The following is a 12,308-nucleotide window of genomic DNA, read 5'->3' as shown; positions in this document are numbered from 1 at the left end:
TGCAGGGGAAAATTGTTTTTCAAAGTCAGAAGTTGGCTTTAAAATTCTTACAGCTCTATTACACTTTTTTCTAATCCCCCTTAATCATAAGTGGAAATAATGAAATATAAAAGCTAACTTTTTCCAGATTTCTTCTGTGTTCATTCAGCAGAATTTGGACTATCACCCCTACCTTCTCACCACCAAGTATTAGGAATTATGAGGGAAAAGATTGTATTTTTGTCAAGTATCTAAGTATGTAACCTTATTTTTGAAAGAAATGGGTTTATTGCAGCATTATATACATGGAAAAATATACATATAAGTGCAGAAATGAAATATAAACATGCCCACGTAACCATAACCTCAGTCAGGAAATTGACAATCACCAACAAGACAAATTCCACCCCCACCACCTTTTGTCCCAGTCACCAGACCCCTAGATAGAATGTTAGCAAACTGTCCATCTTCGTTCAACTTCTCTAAGTGGATTTTTTTTTCTCGAAATTTATCCTTTATCTGTGTTGTCAAGTGTGTTGGCATAAAGTTCATAATACAATTTTTAAATAGAGGAATATCTTTTTGATCGGTATTAGGAATTTATTAGTCTCAAAAAAATTTCATAATACCTTTTACATTTCTTTCCTGTTTCATTTATGTCCATATTGTCACTATTGCTCGGGGTGGGAGAAGGGGGGTTAATTTGTGTGTGTGGTGTTTTTTTTTTCCTTAGGTTCTTAAGAGGGGTAGTTTACTGATCTTAGCTATTACTGATTTTAGTTTTTGCAATCTATGTATTTACGACTCTATCCCCTCTAGGCATGTTTAGTTTTTTCCCTATGTGCTTTAGTAGGTCATATTTTTATTTCCGGTTTACCAATTTTAAATTTCCACTGTAATTTCCTTCTTGGCCTAAGTGTCTTGAGAATTCCCTGTTTATCATATAATTGCATGTATTTTTAGGTGAAATTGGGTGGATTCGGAGTTCCATTATTGCAAATTGTCGGACTTGTTTAGTGTTTCTCTAGTTCTAACATATCATAGAAAATCCTGTTTTCATAAACGAGAGCCAAAAAATTTTGTTACCTAAACTTATGTGTGATAGCAAACATTTCCGAACAGTAAACCACTAAAACCATTACACGCAGATATACTAAGGCTAGAGATAACTACATAACAAAAGTACTACAAATAATACATGTTAAACCCTACCTATTTTGATTTTTTGAAACCTATATATTCCTGCACATAGCAAGATGGCATGCTGGAAGATTAAGCTCATTTTAGTCTAATAATGATATTGGTGCATATTTGGAGCTCTAATTAGGGTCCTAATCAAATACACTTTGTGGAAGAACAGAGAACTTTCTTCAATGCTTCGAGCTTTAGAGAAACATAAAATTAGTAGATAGGTAGTATTAAAATTGGTCGTTAAGTTTTACTAAGTGAAAACTGCAGCAAGGCGGGGTGGGGTCGGTGGGGTGGGGAACAAAAGCATTGAATGCTAAATGCTTTAGAATGGTACCGACACTGTTGAGTTATCTTTCTACATACCAAAGGATGGGTTAACAATTTAAGAGGCAGTGGAAATTAACATGCCATTTTATCATTTGGATAGTAATAAAAATGCTTTAAAGTAATTAAAGGTAACCAAAAATTTTGAATCAAAATCTGATACCACACATTTTGACCAAAGCTTACAGTGCCTACAGGGAAGATAAACTGCATTGTTAGGAAAACCAGAGGATCCCTTCAATAGGGTCAAGTGGGGAGACTTTGAAAATTGGTCTGTGGATATTCTTGAAACAGATGCATGTTGTGCATTTCTAGTTTCTAATGAGGAATTGGTGAATCTTAAAGCAATACTCTAGGTGTAGGAGATAATAAAGTGAGTTTTTTTTCATTAGTTGGAGTAAATAAAATGCCTTGTAAAAATCGGATGTTGATTTGTATTAGAAATGCAAACCATCTGTCTTTAGAAGGTAAAATTAGGCCTCTTTTCTCTTAGCTTGAAGATAAAAGCACAACTTTGTTGTGAGTTATTAAAGGGACTCCATGATTTGTGTATGCAAGCTGTACTCTGAACCCATTTGGGTTGTTGGTTGGGGTGGGGGTAGGGAACAATTGTTGGAAAATTTGTTTCCATTGGAATAGAAGGTTTCAGTGAGAGCTAAATAAAATGGCTTGGACTAGCATGTGTGAAGCAGGAGGTGACTTGAAGACTTTGTCCAAAGCACGTCTTTGGGATGACCGGCGATTATGACTTGATTTTGTTGTATTATGGTTCCTCATGATGAAGTGGCTTCAGTTAGTTGAACTACTAATTCTTAAACCTTGTTTAGCTGAAAATTTTCTCTTTACAATTAAGGAGTTGGTTTAAAAAAAAATGGACTGCCTTATTTTACTTCTGCAAAGGACAGTGGGTCCTTTGGTCAACAACCTAAGCCTACAAATGATGGAATTTTAGAAACTTTAGAAGAGGATCTGTTGATAAATATGGTTATATAGATTGTTTTCTGGCTACCACTAGATCATTTAAGTGATTACTGCTAAGAGGAATTAACTACATAGCCAAGTAACTAGCAAGGTTAACATATTAATTAGCAAATTGAGCTGTTGACATAACTTTCCTTCCAAAAAGGTGAAGAGGAATAGAAAAAAAGTGAGTCAGTTAAATCAAGAATGTGGTTTAAAGTACACAGGGCCATATGTATATTTCATGGTACCTCTTAATGAGTATATACTTGCTGACTATGGTGCCGACTAGGTCTGCCATATACAATGTAAATACACTACCTGCCATAGTAGGTTATAACACTAAATGATTTGATGAATGCTCTTATGCAGGAAACTCAAGGACACAGAAGTATTTACGGCATACTGAGACTTGTAAGAAACGTTGTGATCTGTGTCTATAAACTTGATTGGCACAAGTCCTGTCATAAATTACAGCGAGCCAATTGTTGTATTTCAGAATTAGAGTAGCTATGGGTGTCCAGTCCTAAAAACTTACCTGCCACCTTGGCTTTTCTTGCCATCACCCTCAGACTCTGTTCATGGCCTTTGGGGGGGGCTCTGCTTAGAACCTCTTTCTATTGCAGCTCTGTTCCTTCACTCAACAAACCTGTTTGAGAGCATGCCACTATGCTAGCCTTTTTTGCTGTCTGTGGGGCAAACATGTCTGAATAAGATGGTGTCCCTGCTCTCTGTCCATTGGTGGAAATTATTCCCTACAGGCCTTGGGATAAAAGTTTCTTTGCTGTCACTAGGATTCACATGGAACTTCAGCCTGGAGTTTGGCCAGTGCCTGAATATTTTTCACTGACTCAGTTTGTCAAAGTGTCAGGGTAGGATTAGCTCCCTTCAGCTAACGGACGAACTCTGCAGCTGTCAAAGTAGTAATCGGAGGGTCCAAATCTGCTTCTACAACAGCATCCCCAGTCAGAGGGAATAGTGCTGTTGGGAATCTCATCACATTTTACTGAAGAAATTTATTTTAAGGTCACGGTGGCTCATCTAAAATCTTGGTCCTCTCTTGAAGGGTTGCAGGTCTGTTTCTAGACCTTGATCCTTCCTCATTCAGTGAACCTAATAACATAGATGCATACTTAGGAAGACACTAAAACAGCACGTTGAAAGACCAGCTGTTGTAGACCTCAGAGGGAGAAAAAAACCTCTATTAGGAGTTAAAAGTATGGCAAAAAAGTTACCTCCACCCACCCTAAGAGGAATTGAACTAGGACTTGAGTGGACACTAGTTGCCTGCAGTTGCCAAGATGGGACCGCTTCCTCCGTGGGTAATCAGCCAGTAATTTACCAACATGGGGAAATTGCTAATTCCTCATGCCTTGTTCTTTTGTTGAGAGTTGTTTTGTCTCCCCTCTTATTGGATGGTGTTGGCAACCCTGGACTCGGGTTAGATCTCTTTGGCTGAGAAAAGAGGCTGGGAGAAAGTGGGGACCCTGAATTGGAGCTCCGGTCTCTTTTTCCTCCTGTTATTTTCTGGGACGTGACTTGGTTTCCTAATCATGAGAATTAAAAAAACAAAAAACAAAAAACCAAAAAAAACAAAAACTTCACTGAATGTTAACTTTAATATGGAAACTATAGACAGCTGGGTGAACTTCAGCATTTCCTGATCTATGAAGAGGAATAATAATAAAATCTCCCTCAGGGAGTTCTTATGACTTAATGGCTTTATTGCCAGCATCTGGGACAGAGGCATACTATCCAGGGCAGGTCAGCTGTTAAAATGCAAGATGTTCTAAAATGCTTTTATGTGCATGGTTTCTTGGGGTTGTTTATATACATCCTTTTCAAATTGTGCTCTTAGCCTGGGGTAAAACTCTAATATCACCAGATCTTTCAAGCTATTGTTTTAAGGAAGAAAATTTGATTGTGAGATTATATTGAACACTTTTCTTAGAATCATTTTGTTTTGCTCATCTTGTTAGAACAAGAGAGTCCTAAAAGTCCAAAAGAAATTCCTTATTAATTCTATTCATCATATACAAGTTAATCCCCTCTGTCTGCCTGGAACTTTCAAACCGTCAATTAAACGGGCTCGTTTGCCTTAGTCTTGAACTGGTTTCTGTTGGTGGAATCTCATCTATAAGAAACCCATTTGAATTTGTAATGACCTGTAAATTTCTGAAAGTGCAGATTCACCCTTGCCAAATTATTTCTATGAGAGTAATCTGCATTGAAATTACTGAATTCAGTTTTGATCTCTCATAATAAAAACCTACTTAAAATCCCTAAGTTGCAAGAAGACTCTGAAAACCCACTTCCCTGTGGAATAAGCTTTTGGAGGAATGTTCTTTTGGGGAGATCTTGTAAGACAGGACTGGATGTGTGTCCTTAAAATACAAAGACCATCATAGTTGGCTCTAGAAGATCATGCCCTGAGACTGGTCATCTAGGCAGGCTTAGGTATGGAGGAGACCCATAATTTGTTCTCTCCTACTCACACCACCTCAACCTATTTTGAGACCCCAGGCTGCCTGCAGGGCTGCTGAGAGCCTAATATGGCCCTTCACTTCTTAGGTTAATGTGTGTCCTAAGCCCCACACACCTCCCTTCTCCCCTCCCTGGAGCTGTCACAAGCTGTCATTCCTTGAGGATCTAACTCCATTTCTCCTATTATCCAAGGAAACCATGGGAAGAGAAGGCTGTCCATGGTAAGGTGTTTGTGGCTACTCTGATACAAGTAATAACATTTCAGTGTTCTGATAACTTGGGCTTCAATGGTAGAAAAGACAGGAACTCCGAGCTCGTCAATTTTTGTAGGTGTGCTTACTAGGTATGAAGCGTTTACTGTACTAGGTCTTTTGAGCATCATAAAACTTAATCTCTGGAAAAATTCTTGGGGAAGACTTTGAACTCATTTTATTCATGATTCAGCTCAAGTATAATCTCTGAAAGGCCCTCCTATCTAACACGGCTCCCATCCCTGTCTATCTTTGTCCCCTTTATCACATTTTGTTCAACATCATTTATCACATGGACATTATACTCCATATTTATCCCTATATTTGCTTCTATTTTGACACATCAGCTAAAGTGGTGACCTCATGAGGGCATGTCCTTTGTTTGCCAATATATCCTCGATACTTGGAACAGGAGGTGTTACATGGGGAGGTTGAGAATTATTCTCCCCAACTTCCACAGTTGAGGAAACTGGGCTTAGAAAAAATAAGTAATGAGCTCTAAATCTCAAAGTGGTGGAAATGGATCAGAATCCAGGCTTGTTAGGCTCCAAATCCTTCATATTTTGTTACATCATGCTGCAACTTTTCCCCATCCCCAATATAACAAGGAAGGATCCTAATGAAACACATGGCAGATGACAAGAGCTCTTAAAGAGACTGTTCTTGCTGAGTCACACCCTTCAGAATCCCTAAAATCCTAATCTGGATTGTCCTGTATTTGATCTATGCAGCTAACCCAGTTAATGTTGATATTTGGGGAATTGTTAAAATCTAAAATAATTTCTTAAGTGAAAAGGAACATCATTACAGGATGAAAGAAACAATATGAAGATCGGTTCAATGTGTCACATGGTTATTGGAAAACAGTTCTTAAAAAATGGAAAATTCATAAGCGCTTTGCATTGGGTCTGAAGTTTGCCTATTAACAAAACCCCAATAGGCAACATAGTATTTTGTGACTTACTATATATAAAAAAAAAAAAAAATCATTGTGAACCTGTGGGATATATGTGGGTAGATTCCAGTCACTCCTTTCTTCCAGGGACCCTGGATCACAAAATGGAGGAGGGGAAAGAGGTCTTGGCCTTTTGTCTACATTGTCTGTGGTCTATGATGAGCTTAAGGAGAAAAGTCTGTTGCTTTTAAATCCTTGATTAATTAGCTTATTTCCTTCTGTAGTTTTTTTCCTTTTTTTTTTTTTTTTTTTTGGTTTTTGGGTGTTTTTGTTTGTTTGTTTGTTTTTTTTTTTTTTTTTTTTTTTTTATGACCTGGTGTCATTGATACCAGGCTTTTCTTTTTGCCTGCAGGTGAGAAGATTCTAATGAGAAACAAGATCGTATTTTATTTCTTTTCTGAAAAATAGATCATTTTCCCCCAGGCGGATGCTTATGAACATTCATGTGATGATTGAGTTAAAAGGGATGTCTTTTTGTATGAGTAAATCTTTAATGATTCACAATTCATGATTTTTGTAATTGTAGTCCTCTCTGTCCTCACTTTGTGCCCTGGGTCAGTAACTTGAGTCCCCCAAGATGATAAAAGACATCTTATTTAATGAGATCCACTACTCTGAAGCTGCGGGTGTAAATATTCTTTTATTGTCTCTTCCGTGGGATCCATACCACTTCTTCTCTCCTAGGATTTGTGAAGATTTAAAAATCACTTCCTTGTCCCAGTTTAACTCTGAACCTCACATTAAACTTCAAGAGGATTTATAATCCTTTATAGTCATCTGGAATAAGCAGTTGGGTTCTGTGATAAGCAAACAAATTAGCCAACCTTCCCCTAATGGCCATCCCTCTCTCTCCCTGACGCTGCTGAAGGCAGATGTGTTAAGGTAATCTGTTCACACAGACACAAGTTTTGCACCAACCAATTAGTGGTTGAAAATGTCCTGAGGAATAACCCATTTAATTAGGCATAGACAAACGATGGCTGCTTGGGTCTCGTATTATGTTTGAATGCTGAAGTTCCCTTAAATACGTGATTCAAGAATTAGTCTTCAACACTGTTTTGGAATTGATACATCCTAATAAGGAAGACTAGAAATAGTACGACTGCCCTAGGAGGGACAATGCTTTCTTCGTATGTGGGGGTCTCACAATTTTTTAGGGTCTTACTCTCGAGAGAAGCGTACTCCTATTGAGACAGCCCTAAGTCTTTCCTCGATCTTAGTAGTTATTTTCTGGTTGATATCAACAAACAGCTTTCCAAATCCAAATGAACTCAGATACCACAAGTTGAGCAAATTGTGTCCGTGTATTTCATAAATGCTTTGGTGCATCCATTATGTGCCAGGCCTGGAGACACCATGAGATCTAAGACCTAGTCAGGATCTACCCTGACAGAACTTGGAACAGTGGGGTGGCAGGTTTCAGTTAGCACTTGGGTCTAGTGTGATATATTTTGGTAGCGCCCGGGAGCTGTGGGGACATGTGTCAGGGGCCTCCTGTCCAGGAAGCAAGGAAGAATTCCCAGAGGGAGTGTGATGTAAGTGGAGATATGAGAATGAGTTCATTAGAGATTTCACAAAGCATACTTTTATGTTGTGCTTACATGCTTCTAGTTCTGACAAAGGTATTTTATGTGGATGAATAGGGCCGGAAGAATTGTTTCAAACAAAAGAACTAATGAATTGAAAAAAAGGTCTCTAACTATATCCTATGTGGCACTAGTGACATGTAAATTAAGGACCTCCAGTGGCACAGTTGGTTAGCCTGCGGTACTTGGACAAAAATCAAATGACATTGGAATGATGTGGCTCGTCTTCAAATCCCACCTCTATGTACTCACTGTGTGACCCTGGACATACAAACTATGCCAACCTTTAGTTTCGTCACGTCTACTTAGGACTTTTAATGTTTACTTTTTTAAAGAGGCAGTGTGAGTGGGGAAGGGAGACAAAATATGCCAAGCAGGTTCCACACGGTCAGCACAGAGCCCGATGTGGGCCTCGAACCCACAAACTGAAATCACCCCTGAACCAAAATCAAGAGTCAGATGTTCAATGGACTGAGCCACCTACCAGCCTCTGCTTAGGATTTGTTGAAATGGGTTAGCGAGTATCAGCATACCATAGTTCCTGTCTGAATGATACTATGTCATTACTGTTTCAGGATGCTTGGACAGGATTTAAAAGCCATTTATAATGGCAAACGTTTGCAGTAGGGTGAGCAAGTAACTTACTCAAACGACTTGTGCCCCCTTACTCATGACCTGGGATAAGTGCCTTTTCAGGATAAAATGAGGTCATTCCAGGAAAGATGGTGAGGACCGTTGGAATTGGCTTGCAGTTGGTAGTGGTTCCAGATCAAGTAAGTTTTACAAAGTGAACTTTGTATGTTCTACATGGGCTCAAGAACCTATGTCCGCTTTGGAGTACTCCACCACTGTGTGGTTTTCTGGAGTTGGGAGTTTGAGGTCTTATTCCTTCTAACTGAAGAATAAATTTTATGGAACTAAGTATTCCTTGAACAATCTCTCAACTCAGATTTGGTGGAATGTGTTTCCACTCAACATTTAAGCAGCATGTATGGGCATCTGCCTGGGAAGTAGTCCTTGCAGAGGTTGGGGGCTTAGGTTTCAGAGTTCCCCTGACTGTATTCTAGTTGTGGCTCTGCTAAATATTGGCTTGGACAAGTTAATATCACTATGCCTCTAGGAGAACTAATTATTGGCATAATGACAGTAATAGTCACCTGGCAGTGATTTCGGGGTTCATTAAGATAATTCAAAGCACATACTACATGCTTAGAGCAAGAAGAGCTTGATGGTAAACTTGTATTTATTAGTAATCATTACAGTCTCCCAATTTGGTTTAGAACATAAAAGCACAATTTCAGGTCTTTGGGTAAGTGGACTACTTGTTTGTATAAGCAGGGCTTAACACAAAATTACTAACTGCACGGTCATACCAAGAAATGGCAAAATGGGGTTACTAACCTGGGAGTAATAGCCAGTATCCTCTCATTTAGCTGAGTGTTGCTCTTAATATACTCCTAACTCTCCAACAGTAACTGGAGCTCCAGAAGAGCCCACAAGCAGAAATTGTGCCATATGAACATTTGATTGGAATGGTCCCTCTGGAGGAGTGAAGGTAATGAAACAAATAGAATGAATGGTTCTCATTTGTCAACCTGAGCATTCATGAGGCATCTGAAGACAATTTTGCTTATTTAGATCATTTGCTTATTTCCAATGAAAGGATCGCTATTGGTTCTTAGGCAGTCCCAATGAAATACCACTATGCTTGCCCCAAACCCGGCCTGCTAAGCATTATTGCTAAGATGGTTATTTTACCTCTACAAGTTTGGGAATAAATCTCTTGGAATTGTGAACAAGAGCCATAATGTGTGTTCCCAACTGACCCAGCTTTTTAGTAGGCATAGGTACTGTTTAATTTGAAACTTCAGATATAATTCATTCTGTTAGAAAAGGTATTTAATTAGAAGTTGTAAGAATTCTTACTATGTTTGGAAGGCTTACCTGTAGTCCTGAAGACGGGTAATGATAAGCAGAAAGGATCATTCTGAATGTTGGATGTTTGAAAACTTGAACTTCAACTATTAAAGTTTGTAGACTGGATGAGCATGTGGCTACCCTTGCTGAAGTTTGTTACTCTTCACTAGTAAAGGAATGCCCTGTTCAGGGCCACCACAGGGAAAAACTGTCAAGAAGGGGGTTTGTTTTTGACAATGGTCACAACTTCAGTTACCACAACTCTCCTTGTGGTTCTGAAGAAAGCCCTGAGGCCAGCCTCTTGAACTTGCTATTTGCGGGACCTTGCTCTCCCCAAGGTCCATATCCTCTGCTGTGACCGTTAATGTCTCCAGGTGTATCTCTCCCCACCCCCCCAAACCCCCCAGAATTAGTTCTGTAGTTACTTCTCCCCAAATAAGGAAACCTTAAGAAGCCTCTGGAGTGAAAGATGGTCAAGTCCATGAATCATGAAGGATAGAAGAACCCCGCTTGAAGTTTATCTAGTCACTTGTATATACTTGTGGTGTGGCTTTATCTGCAGGCATGATGAATATAACAGAGAGCACTGGCCAGGAGACAGCATCCTGACCTGCCATTCCAGGGTGGCATTAACTAAGGAACAATGGTTTTAAATCATCCTGAAACTGAGCCTTGGGTCTCTTACCTGCAAAACAAGGAGACTTCAAATGTTCTGTGATTCTATAATCTCTTTGATCTTTTTTGCACACTTGATTTTATTGGACTACAGGTAAAAAAAAAAAAAAAAAAAAAAAACACAAGTTTTATTTTTCAAATACCTTTGAAACTGACCATGGAAAAAGGACTAGTCCTCCAACTGTAATAAATCCAGTGTAATGCCAGCTTTTGTTGAAAATTGTAGTGGAGACTGAGAAAATCTAGAAAATTTTCTTAGAGAATAGTCAGGCACTAAAACAATGGAAGCCATTGTTTATGAGCCAGAAAAACTTCAATTGCTGTGGTAGTGTGATGGGGGGATACTGCTAATAAATACACAATCTGGTTAAAACCATGATCTCATATACAAGCACAGGTGCAAGAGAAGAAACCTTGCTCTCTGTTCCAGCCAGCTTGCCATACTGAATCCCTCAGATGTAAAACTCTTGTGCCTATGACTGTAACAGTCTTGGTTATGGGCAGCCACAAAGACCGCGGGTAAACCAAGACCCTGTCATCAACACTTGTGCCTCAGGGAGGTGGCAATTTTGGAGAAATTTTTCCAGTCCCTTGTGCTTCATCTGTCTCTACCATGTTTTTCAGTTTCCTGAGGATCTTTGAGAGTGACATTTATTATGCTAAAGTCTCTAGAAACAACATAGGGACATTGACTGTCCTGACCTAGCTATGCTTAGGAATGCAAAACCTGTTTCAAAGTTGGATGTTAGTTAAGATTAGTTAATGTCTAATTATGAAGTTTGGAATTTCTATTATGCACAAAAGGTAAACAACAAAATGTTACATATCTATAATCTAGATCCCATAAACTCAGCATTTTGACAATCTTGATTTTTCTGGAGCATTTTTCTGTAAACTGCACAGTTAACAAAAAGGATGATACTGTGCTATGCTCTGGATATTAAATCTAATTAGAAAATCTATAATGTTTTATATTTAAAAAACTTTTATTTTTGAGAACGAGCATGAGCAGGGGAGGGGCAGAGACAGAGGGGGAGACAGAATGCAAAGCAGGCTCCAGGCTCTGAGCTGTCAGCACAGAGCCTGACATGGGGCTCAAACTCACGGACTGTGAGATCATGACCTGAGCTGAAGTTGGATGCTGAACCGACAGCCACCCAGGTGCCCCTAGGAAATCTTGTAAATGACAAAAACTCAGTGTACAGGAGACTACAAATAAATGCTTAGCTGATCCCAAAGAGATAATGTAATGCTATACAGTTATAGACAGTCTCCAGGAATTAGTGTAGGATATTCTCTTACTTACGAATCATCTGCTAGAATGTGAGCTTGTGACAGCACCTTGTGAGGGCACAAGCAGGGAAGGGGCAGAGAGAGAGGGAGACACAGAATCTGAAGCAGGCTCCAGGCTCTCAGCTGTCAGCACAGAGTCCGATGTGGGGCTGGAACTCAGGAACTGTGAGATCATGACCTGAACCAAAGTCAGACAGACGTTAAACCAACTGAGCCACCCAGATGCCTCATGAGAGCATCTTAATAAGTAAGTTCACTTCATGTTTGGTGTGTGGTTTTCTATTTAGAGATTAGAAAAATGCAAAAACTTAGAATTTTGGAAATTAAGTTTGTTACGTTTTTAACACCCAACTGTATCTAATCCAATAATTTCTGATAAACTAGCTGACTTAATTTCACTGGGATCCACTTTAAAAGAAGTTCCTTTTGAGATACTTAAAATTTTCATTGTTCAGTTACCCTCTTTGTACACAGAAACGTTAATAGCAAAACTACGATACTTACCATACTATACTAGCAGTTCATCAATGACCAAGATGGTAGAGGCTTGTCCGCAGTAAAAGGACTATATATGGTTGAGTGATTCTTGATTGGGACCAGGACACTTATGATCTCCTAATGTTTTCTAAAATCCAGTAGAAACTTTGAGATCACAGCCTTAGGTCACACAGCTGGGAAGTAAAGAATAGGACA

General features: G+C 39.0%; 1 protein-coding gene across 5 annotated transcripts in view; it reads left to right on the top strand.

Annotated features, from left to right (window-relative positions):
- The window catches only part of TRPM3 (transient receptor potential cation channel subfamily M member 3), an 803,483-nt gene that overhangs the window by 65,060 nt on the left and 726,115 nt on the right, over positions 1–12,308 (top strand). The gene's annotated exons all lie outside the window — the stretch shown is intronic.

The sequence above is a fragment of the Leopardus geoffroyi genome, chromosome D4, assembly GCF_018350155.1.
Source record: "Leopardus geoffroyi isolate Oge1 chromosome D4, O.geoffroyi_Oge1_pat1.0, whole genome shotgun sequence".
Lineage (NCBI taxonomy): Eukaryota > Metazoa > Chordata > Mammalia > Carnivora > Felidae > Leopardus > Leopardus geoffroyi.
Note: the sequence above shows the minus strand (reverse complement) of the source record. Positions and strands in the feature narration are given on the sequence as shown.